The sequence below is a fragment of the Dermochelys coriacea genome, chromosome 14 (assembly GCF_009764565.3).
Source record: "Dermochelys coriacea isolate rDerCor1 chromosome 14, rDerCor1.pri.v4, whole genome shotgun sequence".
In the NCBI taxonomy this organism is placed as follows: Eukaryota; Metazoa; Chordata; order Testudines; family Dermochelyidae; genus Dermochelys; species Dermochelys coriacea.
This window is the reverse complement of record NC_050081.1, coordinates 6,752,200-6,764,801: the sequence shown is the minus strand read 5'-3', so window position 1 is coordinate 6,764,801 and position 12,602 is coordinate 6,752,200. Positions and strand designations below refer to the sequence as shown.

Genomic DNA, 12,602 nt, shown 5'->3' with positions numbered 1-12,602 from the left:
GCCGGAGCCCGGGGAGGCCGCCCAAGGTAACAAGGCCAAGTGAGGGCAGAGCCCTGCAACAGCCGCACGCAGGGCTGTGGTTTGGCCAGCCGGGCCCTCCGCTGGCTTTCAAAACCAGCCTCGCCAGAAGAGGGGCTGCAAGGAAGGCTTGTTTTTTCTGCTCCTTCCAACAGCACCGATGAGGCCATTACGATTGCGAATGGGACCCGCTGGCTTGCTTGAGGGTGGGAAGATGGGGGGGGGCAGCCGTGCATTTCACCGTACTGCGACTGGGGTGCAGGCACCTGCTGGACTCAACCTTCAGCATCCTTCAAGCTGGATTCCAGAGGCTGCTCCAGGGATACGTGGCCAAACATTCCCGGTTTACTACCTAGACCCCAGAAAGAAATCTGAACGGATTCCTGGCTGGCACCAAGCCACGGTCCTAGATCTGTCATTATTTGGATGCCAGAATAGGAGCCGTCTGCACTGTAACATGCTATAAAATGTTAGTTCATCACCATGCCCCCATGCAACGCCGAGCAAAGGCGCACAGTGCAGAGAAGGGAAAGAAGTTGGGTCCGAGGAGTTACTGCTTGCGTTCAGGGGGTGGGGGCTGTGGCAGGGGGGGGAGGAACTGGGGAAAACAACAACATGCCGCAGCCCCCAGCGGCTTGCTGCACCCTTGCAAAAGGTAAGGGCGCGCGGGGGCTGGGATGGGATGGGGTGTGTGTGTGTGTGTGTGTGTCTCTGTTGCAAAGGGGTCGGAGCGCGGGCCTGCAGCTGCCGCTCGCGCCACCCGTGCTCGGTGCCTTCCTCCAGCCGCGCGGCGGCTCCGCTCTCCCCCGGGAGCGGGAACCCGGGCAGCGCCTCCTCGCGCTCGGGTCCCCGGCGGGCGCGAGCCCGGCAGCAGCATCCTCCGGCTGGGTGGCGCGAGCGCGTCCCAGGTTCAAGAAGCTCGTGCCGCTGCCGCTGACTGGAGCTGGTCCGGGCAGAACAGGTTTCTGCCAGTTTGGGTGTGGGTGGGGCGGCGGCGGCTGTGTGTGCACGAAGCGGGGCGTCCCCCTGGCTGCCAGGCATCCCCTGGGGAGAGAGCCAAGCGGATGGGTCGCCCTCCCCCCCCCCCACAGTCAGCAGTTTGCAGCCTGCACCCCTGAATGTGCCGCAGTCGGCTCCCTGGGAGTTGGGGGGGGTTGTTTTTTGGGGTGTGGGCAGGGCGGCTGGTGACTAACCGTGCGACTGCCGCTTCTCCCTGTGCTGCCGCCAACCCGGCCGTGCCGAATTGTGCTGCGGATTTCCCCGCTCGGCTCCCAATTCCGGGCGGGGGGCGGGGGGCGGGGGGGGGGATTAGCTTGTATTCGCCTGGCCGCAGCTAAAATCACTCGCCCTCTGGGCAAAAGGGTAAAGAGACCCTTGGGGTGGGTTAAATCTGACTGCCGCGAGGACGTGAAGAGAGGGTGCGATTTTGCTAATGCGGACTCGCTTTTAATTGCGGAAGAAGGGGGAACGGAAGGGTTAACTTGTCACCCGTGCTGCCTTTGAGGGACTCGCTCTGTAGGAAGAGTCGCGTTTTCTTTAGCGTGTAGCCGAAACGGATCGAAGAATGGGAGCGATTCTTGGCCCTTTAGGGGTGCGCTCGGTTCGCGCTGCAACCTCCCGTTCAAGCGGTCACCCCCACTTCCCTGTCAAGCCCTGCACCGTTTTGGAGGGTCAAGGTTGCATCCCCTTTGTTTAGAGAAGGGCCCCTCCTCTCTTGTGGAAAGGAGACAGAAGGGATATGTGTGTAAAGCAAAGGGTCTCTCCCCCCCGCTCTGTTTGCAACCTGTTAGTTACTGCTGCTGACAGGTTTCAGAGTAGCAGCTGCCTTAGTCTGTATCCGCAAAAAGAATAGGAGGACTTGTGGCACTTTAGAGACTAACCAATTTATCGGAGCATAAGCTTCCTTGAGCTACAGCTCACTTCATCGGATGCATTCATTTATTTGAGCATAAGCTTTCGAGGGCTACAGCCCACTTCATCGGATGCATAGCATGGAACATATAGTAAGAAAAATATATACATATATATACCTACAGAAAACATGAAAAGGTGGAAGTAGCCATGCCAGCGGTAAGATGAGCTATTATCAGCAGGAGAAAAAAACTTTTATAGTGGTAATCAAGATGGCCCATTTAGACAGTTGACAAGAAGGTGTGAGGATACTTAACATGGGGAAATAGATTCAATATGTGTAATGACCCTGCCACTCCCAGTCTCTGAGCTTGAATTAATATGCAAACTAGATACCATTAACTTGGGTTTGAATAGAGACTGGGAGTGACTATATGTTCCATTCTATGCACCTTATGAAGTGAGCTGTAGCCCCCGAAAGTTTATGCTCAAATAAATTTGTTAGTCTCTAAGGTGCCACAAGTACTCCTGTTCTTTTTTTAGGTACTGCTGGTATCCCACTAAAACTCTGCTTGCTTTGAAACAGCTGCATCCAACATTTTCTTTAATTCCCAAATACAGTTGGCATGTGCAGTTTCGAAAGACATGCAAGATGGGATCCTATGGATAGTGCGTGTCACAGTGCAAAACAGCAGCCCCAGCCTGCTATAATGCAGCAGAACTGGAGGAGGGAATCTGGTAAGCTGCTCTTTTAATAATAATGTGTAGCACCTGCAAGTGCTACATCTTCCACGGACTGTACATTAATTAATTAATTTAAAAGACTAATTAGTGCCCAAACCTTTCTTTTTTAGTGCTACAATAATGGTAGATCTCTTTTTGCAGCCTTAACAAAGAAACTAAAAGCCTGAGTGCGGATTTCACTTTTAATCATTAGAAAAAATAGCTGTTTTTGTTAATTGTTTTAAAGCTTTGCCTTGGTTTTCATGTAAAAAAGAAGTGACCTAGTCATAAAATAGGCAGGACAACCCACCATGAAATTCACATACAGATGGTATTATTGTTTTTATAATTATTGTTTGTTTGTATTATTGTAGCTCTTCAGAGCCCTAGTCATAGAGCAAGACCCTGTTGTGTGAGGTGCTGTACAAACACAGAACAAACTGTCCCAAAGAGCTTAGCTGCCTTGAACTTTAAACAGGATGAAACTTTAAACAAATGAGGGATGCAACAAAATTATCCATGTAAGAAACATAAAATGCCACATGGTTCCTTCTGTGGAGCGATGGCTCCCAAACTTTTTCATGCTGTGACCTCCTCGCATCAGATAACATGACCCCGAGAGGTCTGAGAGGTGGTGATGGGGTTTGAAAATTAAAGACTCGAAAAACAGGTTCTGCCCCTGCAGGAGTGGGGAATTTGCAGAGCGAGCCCACCCTGTGCTCACCTGGCAATGGTAGCTCCTGTCCCGCCCGGCTGGCTGGGCTTGGGTCCCCATTCTAGGCATTGCAACCTGGTCCCTGGTGTGTGGGTTTGTGACAAGCACTACACAGGTTTGGCCTGCCCCCTCTAATGGAGGAGTGGCTGGGCCAAATTTGAGTGAGTGGCGTTGTGAGTCCGTACGCCATGAGCCAAGCCGTAACACCTGGAGCAGGGAGTTGAGCCCAACCAGCCCTGCAAGATGGGCTCTTCAACTGGGCCTCTTCAACTGGGACGTATACTGGCTTTCTTACATTTTCTTTTTTTCCTCTCTTTTTTCAAAATCTCCCTCCCCCCCTCCCCGGCACCCTTTTGCGACCCTTTCTGGGAGTTGCGACACACAGTTTGGGAAATGCTGCTGTAGAGTTAATAACTCTAACCTCAGCTCCACGGTTCTCTATGCCGTAATTTTCCAGAATAAAGTGAGGGGAAACCAAATTTTTGTGGAATGAGGGTAACCTTGGGACTAAAATGAGAGACTTTCCCTCCAAACCAGGATCATTGGCAGGTATGTTGCTGAGCCGTATGAGGAAGCATGCACTGATTCTACCTATGCTGGTTCTGCCAGTTCTGTGGCTAAACAATACTTGAATCTTAGCAGCAGTCCAGCCTGGCATCTTGTGCCAGCATTCAGTTTTTGCTTTCTAAGTTAACTTGGTTGATGATGTGATGAGCTTTCCTGACTCAAAAAGGTCCATTCTTTGGAGTCTGTCTCCAAAGAAGCCTGTGTTTCAGGCTGTTATTCAACCTCTGGAAAAAGAACCTTTTGGGCTTGAAAAATTATTGCTAGCCCCATTTAAAAGAGTCACATTATGTACCTTGTTCACTTTTGCCCATGGAGGTATTTGGTGCTTTGTTCTCTAAGTGCACATACTGTGTACTTGATTAAATCAGATTCTGGTCCTTCTCGTTTTTTTAATTTCAACATCCCTCTACACACACCATTGTTTGTGACTTAAAGCAGGGCTCTTGTTCAGGATTCTTGAGCCTTGTACCATTAATCATTGATGTTTGTGTTTAAATTCAATGACTTTTGCCCACTTGTAGCAGATTTAAAATTTTTATTAAAGCAATGTTAAAAAAATTATATAATACATAGGTTGAGAAAAGTGTCTGTACATCTGGGTTTTGTGCTTAGATTATTCACAAATACAAAGTTTGTTTTTAAAAGTCATATGATACGTAGAGTACATCATCAGCAATAACCCAAATTTAGGTGAATAGATTTAACAATACAGTTTAGATATTAGAATCCGAAAACTTGGGTACATCATTCATGAAAAGTTGTACAGAGATTTCTTTGTGGAAAGAAAAATATATCAATGACTGGAGATTGTCCCTCAGTAATTGAGAATTAGGTAGGTTGTCCATTTAGAAAAAATAGTCCATCAGGAAAGTATATGAGTTACTTTCCTGATTGTGCTTCTCATCGGCACTCTAGCTCATCCCTCCTGTTATTGCCGATGTCTGGTGATGTGTTCTAGGTAGATGTCCGTCGACTACCTGATGGCGTCCGATACCATGAGTTGCCACATCAGCCGAGCGTAGCATTGACCGATTCTGCATTCTCTCAGCACTTGTTCGTTACTGGGGTCCCATGTGCCCAAGGCTCTGACGGTCAGTGCATGTGTCTGAACCTGGTAATCCTTAGCTCTCAAGGTTTCGGCCAGAGGGGTGCATTGGTGCTCTGCACCCACCAGCAGCCAAGCTCCACACGCCCCACCTCCTCCTCCTCCCCTGAGTGCGCCGCGTCCATGCTCCTCTACGTACCTCCCATTATTTCCTGCCCGGCTGCTTCCAAACAGCTGTTAGCAAGCTCTGGGAGGGAACAAGAGGAGCGGGAACATGGCGAGCTCAGGGGAGGAGGCAAGGCTGGGGCGAGGATTTGGGGAAGGGGTTGGAATGGGGGCGGGGCCCCATGGAAGGGTTGGAGTGGGGGCAGGGCCGGGGCTATGAGGGGGGGTCGAGCACCCAGAGGAAAGAGGGAAAGTCGGCGCCTATGGAGGGGTGTATTTCTCCACCTTTCGAGCTTGGTCATCGTGGAAGGCTGGGATTCTGTTTTCGAAGGGCACTGTGATATCCACCATGATGATCTTCTTCCGGTCCTCGTTGGTGGTGATGATGATGTCCGGCTGCAGTTGGCTATCGGTTCTGGGGATGACAGAGTTTATGGCAACCTTCCCCAGGGGTGGCTCTGGCCAGGCGATCTTGGATGGTGTTGTGTTACAGCTACCAGGCTCTGGAATGGGGCTTGCAGCTACACAGGACGTGGGGTAAGAGTACTTCATTCAGACCAGAATGGGGTATAAAACCCTATCTTGTTTGCTCTGCTGTACTTATGGACTGTGGAAACTTGCCACATTGCCATGGTAATATAAAATTATAACACACAAATAACTCTGCCTCGTTCAAATGGGACTCAGAAGAACTTTAAGGAATCTGGTTTATAAACTTTCAAAAAAATTAGGAAATAAATCAAGATCTTTTTTTGGTTCTTAAATCATTCTGCAGTTCTCATTGCATCTCATATGGCATGTATAATTTCTCAGTAGGTAGAGTCCTCTGGGGTCCCTGTCACTCAAATCGGGAATAGTAAATGATCTCACACACACACACACACACACACACACACACACACACACACACGTTATTGAGAAACAATCTGAGCTTTCTTCAACTTCATTTGGCAGCTCAGGTAACTCCCATTAACTTTCAATTGGCAACTAACTCCCATTGACTTCAAAGGACTTAGCCTGAGTGAAGACATCAGCATATGTCCCATCCTCTGTAATTCCTCTTTACTAAAAACCTTTGTGTGAAAAGGATCTTTCTGAAGAGATCATGGCCTTATCCTCCACCCATTCACCCTGTTGGTTACGGTACAAGTAGTTTTGAGGCAGTGGAAGAGATTTGTGGCTCCAGGTAAGAAAATAACATGTCAGTGTTCTTAGAACAAAGAAAGAAAAAAGGCCAACACTTTTCTTTTGGGCAAAGCTTGAATGCAGCCCTGTCTTTGTCTGGCCTCTCGGTTGATTGAACTCTTCTTTGCTCATCCATCTGTCCTCTTCCACACATCTGCCTTCCTCCTCCTCTCCCCATTTCCGCTCATTTCCTTTGCTCTCCCTGATACTTTTCCTCCCACTTTATTTTGCAGAGTGTTGTTCATGCAAACTGTCCACACTTCGCAGGTTGTTGTATACTGTGTAGTTGTAGTCGTGTTGGTCCCTCTCACCAGCTGAAGGTGGTCCAATAAAAGATTATTGCCTCACCCTCCTTGTCTCACTTCACTGAAGGTAATAAGGGAAATCAAGAAGGCATTGGCAAGGGAGATATGCAGTTTTGGGTGAGGTCTGAGGACGATGGAGAGAAGGAAGGCTGTACCAGATGGTGGCAGCTGCGGAGGGGCAGGCTCTTGCATCAGCTGTGATGAGAGACAGTGCACGGTATGATGAAGGAGAAGCAGGGAGGGGAGGAGAGAGAAGCAGGTGGTCTTTTGAGACTGGAGCAGGCTGGAGAAGCTTCTTGGGTAATTTTGAAAGCAGGTGGGAAAATAAAATGAATTAGATGCTGACGTGGCCGGGAGGCAGTCGAGTTGTTTGGAGGTGGGGGTGTTGTGGGAAGCAGTCTTCTGGACTGGCTGGTGTCTGACGAAAGGTCAGTTCATTTACAAGCGTGAGGTGTCTTTGGCTCTTAGTCCTTCCTCCCTGGTTCATCCCACCCAACCCAGCTCCCCCTCTCTGGATTCCCTCCTGGGGATCCTCTGGTTCCCCCCTGCGGCGGGGAGCACTCCTACCGCATCACCTGTTCAGCACCTCATTCCATGGCCTTCCCATGTGCTTCAGGCCAGTCAAAGGGCCTGCTCAGCCCCAGGGTCCTCACACTATGGCTTGGAAACCAGGGGACTTGGGCTAAGGTATACACTCTATCTCTCTGATTCAAACTTTCTTTGGGGTTGCTGACCCACATTAGCTCCACATGCTCCCTGTGGTCTGGGATTTAGTAGTGGAGATGGTCAGTCACTGAGCTTTTGGGACTCACATCAGGGGGACTCACCGAGCAGGTCAGAAAAGCCTCTCTCTGTGTTTTAAACGGGCAGATTCTTCCATAGTTCAAAGGGGTCACATTGTTGGGTTGTTGGGTTCTGGTTGACAGCTCCATTCTCCAGGCCAGTCTGGAATTGTGTAGAGATTAGCTCACAGTGGCCCAAAGATTCATTCTCTCCAGAGCAGACAGGTGACAATTTAATGGATACAGTTTTCTGTACAGGTAAAAAAATAAAGACCATACAGACATTTACTGCTCTCCCCTCTGCTTATGCCCCCCTGCTTAGATTTACTTTATGGTGGCCATTAATTAGCCAAATCACAGCAAAGCTTTTGTTCTGAGGAGGGGATAGTTTAATTGGCCTCACTATTAAAATATAGCTGTCCAGTGTTCAAGAGCCATTTATTGCAGTGTAGGCCTGGATGAAGCTTGGCTTTATGGGCAGCATTTCTCTCCTAGTAGAAACTGAAGGATGCTGCATAAAGACATATTGATAATTTCCACCTTTTTGAAGCCTGCTGATGCCTTGCCATTGAATTGTGCAGTGATGTGCAAGCTCAGCAGTGGCTTTAGGCTTCCATACACTCAGCTTGTTGTGGTGGCAACCCTACAGCTTTCTCCCCTTGCGCTTAAACATGCAGTCTTCAGGTATGCAAACTGAGACAGGGTGGTGTGCAAACATACAAATCATACGGCAGTTGAAGAAGGAATTATGTTCAAACAATGCGGAGTGACATATTTTTAGATAGTCAAGGAATTCTCAAGCTAGGACAGCCACCCAGAATTCAATAACTGTTCTGGTCTCTTTTTGAAGAGAGTGGAGTTTGTTCCTCAGGAAGCTCTGCAGTCGTTCTAAGGAGTGACTGTGGCAGGTGAGTTTGCTGCTGGGTTGCAGCATTTTCAACTGGTGAGACACCCCTCCCCCTCTCTTGCTTCTGACGGGGGGGGGGGCTCTGATTCAACAAAGCACATAAGCATGTGCTTGAGTCCGCCCCTACTAAGCAAAGCACTGAAGCCCATGCTTAAATCCCATTGAAGTCAATGGGAAAAGCACATGCTTTAGTACTTAGCTGAATATGAAGTTTGCATCACTCGTTGCTGGTCAGGAGGACTACCCTGGACTGGGCAGGGAAAACTTGGGGTAGCTGATCTGCCATGTGCGCATATCTAGGTTTCTTTTTACTTTGTTCCACATCTCTGTCAATGGCCTTTGAGGGTGTATGTCCACTGCAGCTGGGAGCAAGCCTCCCAGCTGGGGTGGACAGACACGTGCTAGCTCCGCTCAAGCTAGTACACTAAAAATAGCAGTGTGGACTTTGTGTCATGGGCTGGCCACCTGAGAGCATACCCAGACAGCCCCCACTGCTGCCTGTGCCACAACGGCCACACAACTATTTTTAGCTCGCTAGCTCCATCATAGTGCCTTTCTGCCTATCCCAGCTATGGGCATGTTCCCAGCTGCAGTGTAGACATACCCTGAGAGCTAAGAGGATCAAGCAGTTTTCAATTAGAGAGAAGACAATGCCCTTTGAAAATGGTTCAGATTGCTTGTGTTAGCCACGTTAGACCCGCTTACCTCCCTACAATAAATTGAAACACCTGCCAAAAGTTCAACCTCACTCTCGGATGGCTGGATGTGCAGTTAGTTTGGTCAGACAGGGGTGTGGCAGTGTATTATTGGGATAGGTCACTCATGCTAGATGAGATTTGCCAGGCAAAGCCATAAGCCCTTTTATTAGCAGGAAGTATCCTACTAGCAGTGTTTGTTTTTCATATCTACAATTTTAAAAGATACCTTGCTTGGGCATTTTCAACGAGGAGTGCCGTTGCACCCTTCTTGCACAAAAGGACACATTTTCACAGGCTGATATTCTGAAATGCAGATTAGGCTCTTTCTCGTGATGCTTAACTTTGCTTGCTTACTTCACTGTGCTATTAGAATGGGAAGACGGCTGTGCATGTGGCTAGGATGTAACATGCATGGAGAGTTTCTGCAAACCAGGCAGACAGCCTGGCCCCCATCCTGCAAGTTACTCTGTGCACTAGAGTGGCAACATAGAGTCCCACAATGGGCCTCACTGTGCCCATTGATGTGAATGGTGAGCACATACAGGTGCTGGGTCCTCGTGTATGGAGTGACCTGCAGGATCAGGTCCTAAGATCCTAGAAGTTTGAGATGGTAAATACCTACCAGACTATTGAATGGACAAGGCAAGATATAATGCCCCAATCGAGGTTGTATCCATTTAAACTGATAGCAGACTTGATCTCATGCTGAATGCTGAGAAGAAGTGAGTTGTTTGGAGGCCAGGAAAAATGTCAGAGGTTAGGGTGATGAGCTATTGCTTCTGGGCATGGGGGAGCACAGCAGGGCTGCAGCATTCTGGGTCAGCAGGGTCAGGATAAATCAGGGGCCCAATTGACCTTTGTCCCTTTCCCTAAACTGAATCTAAAGCTGAAAAAATTCATGTAAGGGGCATCCTCTCTGATCCTCCCACTCTGTCTCCTTGACCTCAGACAGGATCTCTACACTTTGCTCCATGACATCCCCTTCCCATCATGATGGCTTCTCCCAGGACGCTTCCTGGCCTCTTTCTCTTTCAGAGCCACCCATCAGACACTCCTCTACACCCCCAGACTGCAGGGATTGGAAACAATGGGGTCTCAGTCTGTCTGCGTCTTCTGAATAGCCTTGCTTTGTGTGTCAAACCAGAATGTCAGTGTGATTTCTTTTCTGGTGTTTTTAGATTTAGGGCTTTCTGAACACCTTTGAACAAACTAAATTTCTTGCTTCAGTCCTTTTACAATAGTATCAACGTGATCTTCTCTGATGAGGACAGGCACTGTTTCCAATAAGGACTCAAATATAGTTTAACAATTGCTTATGGTAGAACAGGCGTTTTGCGAGTGTGACCAAGTTTCCCATGGACTTTTAAAAAAGTGGTTACAAAATCCTCAAGATATTTTTTAAAAAAACCCATTTTTAAAAAACTGAATAGAGCAATTTTGAAGGGTGTTAGAACCTGCATTGGAGACCAGAGTCTTCTGTCCGTAGAACAGGTCTATCCACAGCAGCCTTAGTGCCAACTTCCCGCAGTATTGACCTGCCAATATGCCACCCTGCTCTGTAGGGAACACCTTTGGAAGGGACCATGGGTGAAAGGGGAGTCAAGAAGGGACAGGATTCTGCTGTCAGCTACTTCAGTGTAAATCCAGAGTCACTATACTTAAGTTAGTGGAATACTCCACATTTATACCAGTGTAAATGAGATCAAGAAGGTCAGTTGTTTTTTTGTGTAGTGGACACTTGCCCATTATTGGGGATTGGAAGAGGGACACCATCTTATTTCATATAGACCCCAAACCAGCCCGCACAGGCTAATAACTTTCAGCCACTGCTGCTTTGAACCCCAATCTTCCAAACACTTAGGTCAGGTCTACATTAGATACTTGTTCTGATATAATAAAGTCAGTTAAAATGTTCTACGACGTTTGTAAAATGGCAAAAATACTTGAGTGTAGATACAGTAATACTGACAAAAAAGTCCTTTTGCTGGGATAGCTTATTTTGTTTGGGGAATGACATAAGCTGTACTGGCAAAATAATTTTTCTGCTGGTTTTTCTGCTGGTGAGCTGTGTCTCTGCTAGAGGGGTTTGCCAGTACAATACCAGTGTAGCTATACCAGCAAAGCCTTTCTAGTGTAGACATGTTTCTGGGGTCATCGGATTACATGAGAATATCATGGGATTACATGAGAATGTCAGCTTTCTTTTTTTTTAAATAAAAACATAAGTCTCTAGCATTTGTCACCTTAGTCCAGCTTGTCCTTCCTCGCATGCAAGTCGACGCCACACCATTCTATTTCGTTGCGAGCACGTTTTATCATGGGATTGGCCCAGCGCATTTTCGGTCTGCCCAGTGGTCGCTTGTGGTCTCTGGGGATGCAGTCACTGACGCGGGTTGTCCACCTATTGTCTTGCCTGCGAACTACATAACCCCGCCCATCTCTGCTTTGCATCATACATTGCCTGCACTACATTGGTCACCTCTGTATGCCTTCTGATCTCATTCGGTATATGATCACAGAGCGTGGGCGTGGGGGTGAATGGGGTTTGCCAGCAAAGTACGGTGGAGCATATGCTCTGGCAGGTCTTACCAAGCTGAGAAGATGTTGAGCTAGCGTCCAGGGCAGTAGGGAGTCCGACAGTACCTCTAGTACTCTAGGGCAACCCAGCCAAAGTGGAGGGATACCACAGCTACAGGGCACAAGGGCTGGCACCCCGAATTCACTGCTGCAAAGTTCTCCTTCCAAACAAGCCTCATAAAGCAGAATAAACCGGGAAACTGAGCACAGACTCATGCGTTGGCCTGACCATCGCGCACAACCCAGGATAGCACAGGACGGAAAACGGAAAATGGCTAAAAGAATAGTCCAACTATTTGTTGCAAGTCACAACACAAACCTAGCGCTCATGCTTGTAGAAAAAGCTTGAAAAAGTGACCCCCTAAGAGCTCAAAACCCAGAAAGCAAATAACAAGAACCCCCTCCTCACATTTTTTAATTTTTAAAATATTGTGATTTCAAAGCCCGTCTCAAGATTCTGGAACACTTGGGTGTTGGCAAATTTGCACGTGGAGGTTACGCCATGAGGAACTGTTTATAGTGGCAAATGTGACACCTGATAGTTTTTGCTGGATCAATCCCTTGGGCAGGACTGGAACCAGAGTCATTTTATGAAAAGGTGATAAGAATTGGTTTATTTTATTTCTTTTATTCTGGGAATATTTTTTTTCAGTGAAAGTTGGCAAACTATGGGATGTTTCTCTGGGTACGCACGGCAATATTTAAAGAGCTCTGCAGTGTCCGGCAGCCTGCAAGCAGTTTTCACCTGAGTAAAGAGAGCGTGCTGTCCCTACTTATTTCAGATGCTTCCCTTTTCATTAGGAGGAAAAAAACTAACTAAAACAACCAACCCAGCCCAGAGGCTGATAATAGGAAAACCAGTAAAATCTGTCAGGGAAATATATAGAGACTAAGAGGAACTTTCATCAATGGAGCCCTGCAGGGAACAATTTGGGCCCATTCATTCACAACCTTCTTTCTAAAAGCAGCAAAGAGTTCTGTGGCACCTTATAGACTAACAGACATATTGGAGCATGAGCTCCAATGCATCCGATGAAGTGGGTATTCACCCACGAAATCTCATG

The 12,602-nt window shown here is 47.8% G+C and overlaps 1 protein-coding gene across 6 annotated transcripts in view; it reads left to right on the top strand.

The window, feature by feature from the left end:
* ARSG (arylsulfatase G) overlaps positions 1 to 12,602 on the top strand; it is an 86,568-nt gene that overhangs the window by 20,756 nt on the left and 53,210 nt on the right. The window contains exon 1 of one of the 6 annotated variants that reach the window (XM_038370599.2): positions 541 to 673. The exons of the other annotated variants lie outside the window; for them this stretch is intronic. The gene's annotated coding sequence lies outside the window, so the exon portion shown is untranslated. Of the gene's footprint in view, positions 1 to 540; positions 674 to 12,602 lie in introns of those variants that run through there. 6 annotated transcript variants of the gene reach the window in all.